At 37.0% G+C, this 4,897-nt stretch overlaps 1 long non-coding RNA gene across 1 annotated transcript in view; it reads right to left on the bottom strand.

Annotated features, from left to right (window-relative positions):
• Nucleotides 1-3,906, bottom strand: part of LOC108447964 — a 35,451-nt gene extending 31,545 nt beyond the window's left edge. Inside the window, exon 1 of the long non-coding RNA XR_001863705.1 lies at nt 3,619-3,906. This is a non-coding gene — a long non-coding RNA (uncharacterized LOC108447964). The remainder of the gene's footprint in view (nt 1-3,618) is intronic.
• Nucleotides 3,907-4,897: the final 991 nt, after the last annotated feature.

Genomic DNA, 4,897 nt, shown 5'->3' with positions numbered 1-4,897 from the left:
TGCTTCCAGAAAACAAACTGTGTTCAAGATTAGCTTACATTATGTTATTTATTTTCCTGGTGCTTTTCTTCTAGGTTCATTAGTTATAATGATAATGGCAAGACCTTTTAAGTAAAGAGAATCTGAGCAAGAACATTTGCTTATTCAGTATTGAACTTGCTCAGTGACGGCCGTCGCATTGTTTTGAACTTCTCTTCCATGAAGGCATTCAATCTAATGATTTATTATGCACAAAGCAATTATTTATTGAAGGGTCCTAGCAGAATCAGGGACTGTTGTTCAAGCTGAGAATTCTTGTTTTCTCTGGTTTTGTTTAATATAAATGGGACAGCCTAAATATAAATGAGCAAAGGACAGAGAAGTCCTCTTCCTTGTTCTCCTTGTTCCTATATAGTACAAGAAAAGAGAAGGACCTTGACACTAGAGAATATATGCTGTGGTTAAGTAGGGAGGGACTGTCAAAGGGTCCCATGGTTTTGGAGACTTGCCAGTCTGTGCCCATCTCAAACTAATATCTGTCTGCCCATAATCTGCAATCACACCACTTACATCACTGGTGGATAGGAAGGAGGGCAGTGAATTGCACTAAGTCATAAATGGAACAACTGTATCATGTTGTGACTTAAATAGAGTCAATAAGGATCTACAGCTCAAACTTTGTCCTTTACACATACAGGTGTACCCAAATATCACAGCACAGCTGATGAATAGGTACTGTTATCTGAGAGGTACCGTTAGCATGTACTAGAAAAAAAAACTTTCAGAGTGAAATCCCAGGCAACATGGATCTAATCTGAATATAGGGGCTCCCTAGGAGCATTGCAGCCTTACCAAAACAGCATCCTTGAGAGTAATTTGCCCTCTTTTCAAGTCCAAAACAACCTTGCCAGTGACATCAGTGGGGCCAATATATCATCTTGAAAGGTCAAGATTTACAAAATAAACTTTGATATAACACAAAGAACTTGCCTGAACATTTAAGAAAATAAATGTTTTAGAATCTGAAGTATAAATCATACACTGTAGTGCAGCTAGCGGCAAAAATAGGCATCAGAAGGCAAGTAACTGAGCAAAAGGAGAAAAGTAGAGTTTTATAAAATCACTGCAGCACAAAATCAGGTCATTAAATTCAACTAGTTTTTATTCTTCTTCTGCATTTACCTTGCAGAGGGTAAACTGTTACTTCTGTTGAAGAAAAGAAAGCAATTTAGGTCTGTAGCTAAAAGTTAGCAGAGTATGAACAACCTAAAATACAAGTTAGACAAATATTTTTTCAATTAAAGGAGTGTCACACAAGAATAAATGGTATAGTATTCTGGGTTACATTTATACACCAATCTCAGTGGCTTTTTGCCTTATCTTTTTCTCCATCATTAGTTGTTTGGTTTTTGTTTTGGTCCTTTTTGGTTTTCACTTTAATCAGTACTGTTAACTTAAATGTAGAATAGGGTAAATGATTTTGGTTGTTGATTTTCATGCTGTTGAAAGATAGCCTCTAGTTCTCATTACAAGGATTAAAGTACTTTATTTATCTACTAAGCAAGCACTACAAACATAGAGGAAAATATAACTCCTCAACAGCTTTTACCCCACAATTTCTCATCTGATGTCTTAAATAAAAAGCTGTCTAAAGTAGTGTGTAGTTCACCAAGATTTCCTAAAGGATTTTCACTTACTAACAGTCATGATCATACTTCTATGGTATGTGCATGTGCTCCCCTAAGAAAACAATATGACCGGAAGCAAAATTCATCAAAACATCTGTGACAGACCACTGTATACTGAAAATTAAGAATCAGAATCATATCCCTTCTGTGTGTTCACAGATTTATAGTTCACATCTGATCCCTTCCTAATTGAATCAAACAACTGTGGGATTTGTAACAGGTTTTAAACAGCACTGCTTTTTTTCAGAATGGTGCTTCTTTTCAAAATTTACAAAATTACCGTAATTATAGTGAAGTTTTTGAAAGGGCCTGAAAATAAACTGAAACATTTCAAAGGGAAGATTTCAATTTAACCCAAATGAAAACAAAGAAACACTAACACATCCCCAGCATATAATTCTTCTCACAGAGGTAACACTACTAGGCAGTGACCACTTTTACTACACTGCCTGTTGTAGATAAAGATCATCTAAGTTGTGTCTGTCTGGATGTTTATGCTACTTACTTGAATATTTGAACCTGTTGCTTGAAGGGGAGGGGACAGGAGAAGGTGAAAAGACTACATAGCATTGCTAATCCCTTGAGCCATCTGGTGACTTGAGGCCATGCTTTAGGTTATGTGTATATTGAAAACCTATCCCTTCCCTGTGCCAATTTGTCATTGGCTTTTTTACAGTCAAAGGATTCCTTGAAGTTATTCACAATGAGAATCAATGTCTTTTCATGCTGCAGTAAATATTCACGCTGGAAAGATTACTTTTTACTCATTTCTTTCCCTCCCCTATACTACTTGCAGTGATTTGTAAAAATTGCTGATACATTTTCATCAAGCCAAGCTGAAAACAACAGTAACTTTGTCTTTAGTAAAAGGAAAATATCTTATTCCTTTAACATTTCTGTGTAATATGGATGACTTCTAACAGATGACATAGTCTGAAACACCCATGTTATGCAAGGCTTGAAAGAACTGTACCTAGACACTACCTTCTAATTGAGCTGAGGCAGGATTTGCATGTTTAATTATCTAGGAACCAATCGGCATCTACACTTGTACACCACAAGCCTCTCAAACCTGCTAAATTTGCATCCATACCAATACAGCAGATTGCACATTAAGCCTGTCCAAAAGACTGATGATGATTTTCTAGAGTGCACACGAATTTTTCATCTATGGATACACGTGGTTCTATATGAAGTCAAATCAATCATGACTCTGCCATGAAGCAGCAGAGACTTCACGGCTGTTTGACTTCACTAACTTCCCTACAGACTGGACAAAATGACACCTCACAACTTTGCAGTTAATTTTCAATGCCTTTTGCACTATTTCTCGATTTGTGGATAAGATTGTCTTTTATGTTGTGTTCCCTGAAGTAGCAAATCTGTCATAAATGTGCTGGTTCTGTGCCCTTTGAAGTGAAATCATGTTCTACTGCATGCTCTTCCCATGTATTAATTAACTCATCACCATCCTTTTCTGGCTAAATGGCAGATCTGATTTTTGAACCTTTCTTTCTCTGATAATATTTTTTTAAAAAAACCAAAACCATCATTTTCACTGTTAGATCTGTTTGTGAATAGCAAAATGAAAAGATAAAATTATAAAGCACAGCAAAGATAGAAAAAAGCAGATCAAAACATCTGAGAAATGGTCTGAAAGACCTCTGGAACTTGGGAGTCTGAGCAGCTTTTAACAGGTAATCCAAGGAAGTCAGTAGCTGTTTGGGAAGGATACTTGAGTTTTTAAGTATTTGTTGGAGAGTAACCCCAGTAGGAAGCTAACCCCCCCCACCCCCCACTCACACACACACACTCTCCCCTGTGGTGGGATGGGGGAGAGGAATGGGATAGGCAAAAGGGAAGAAAATCCTGGGTTCAGATAAAGACAGTTCAGCAGATAAAACAAAAGCTATATATAAAATCAAAGCAAAATAAGGAATTAATTCAGTACTTTCCAGCAGCAGGCAGGTCTTCAGCCAAGTTCATTACCCATACAGGTTGCTTGGGAAGACAGACTCCATAACTCCAAACATCCCCTTTCCATCTTTCTCCCAGATTTTATTGCTGAGCATGATGTCATACGGCATGGAATATCCCTTTGGCTGGTTGGGCTGCACAGCTCTGACTCTCCATCACCTGGGTGCAATACAGAGACTCAGCTCTAAAGTTCTTTTTCAGTCTTTCAGATCTGAGACAATCAGTGCATCGAATTTCATCTTGCAAGATAAAAATGTTCACCATTCTGGCATGAAAGGGAAAACAAAGGATATTATTAAAAGCTAAAAATAACAAAATAAAATATATGAACCATTTCTGACTGAGAACACCCCATTGCCTTGCTAACAACAGAACATTGCAACACATTAGTTGGAAGTAACAGCCTGAAATAAACCCATTTTGTGCTTAACGCAAAACCCTGCAAACTAGAAATTATTATTAAGCAGTTGGTACAGCAATACCTCCAAGAGGTACTAACAAACATGGCACTTTGCTATGGCAAAGGTTGCAGAAACATGCAGTTAGACACAGATGAGGTCAACAAAGCCTTTGGGATCTGAGGTACTAATTAGACTCAATAATTCTGAATTGTAAGTTAGGATTCAGTATTATTATGTCTGGCCTGCATCAAAGCAAGGCCCATTCAAACAGTAGTCTCTTCTAAATTCAGCTTTAGTATTTATTAAGGTTTTTTCCAGTTCCTACTCTAATCTGTACAAAACTAAATTCCCACTTAACTGGAGTGAAACACAACGTCCAAGGCTGAAGTACGGGATAGTCCCTGGAACAAATAATGAATTTATTTCTGATAACCTACCTACAATAGCTATTGCCTTTATATCATAAAACATAGTATTCTGTGACTATTTCTACTGTCAAATATAAAGGTGAAATAAATCCTTGAAACAGGTAGGACAGGATAAGAAACGTATTTCTACCATCAGTATTTCTAGAATCCAAGACCAAAATAATGCTGAACAATTTAAAGACTAAGATTATTGGATAACAGGAAGTATGATAAATAAAAAATTCTCACTTTATAAGGCATAAATGATCCACTAATTGACAGGAGCTAAAGAAACTCTTCTCTTGTTGTCTGGTTATTCGGCTGTGGATTCTGCTGCTCTGTCCTCTGAAGCATCTGGTACTGGCAATTACCAGACATCAAACAGAGGACCAGATGGTCTCTTGGTTTCACTCATTACAATGGTATGACCACTGAAATATAAAAG

This window comes from Corvus brachyrhynchos, unplaced genomic scaffold (assembly GCF_000691975.1).
Source record: "Corvus brachyrhynchos isolate BGI_N302 unplaced genomic scaffold, ASM69197v1 scaffold147, whole genome shotgun sequence".
Classification (NCBI taxonomy): domain Eukaryota; kingdom Metazoa; phylum Chordata; class Aves; order Passeriformes; family Corvidae; genus Corvus; species Corvus brachyrhynchos.
This window is presented reverse-complemented; position numbering and strand designations above follow the sequence as displayed.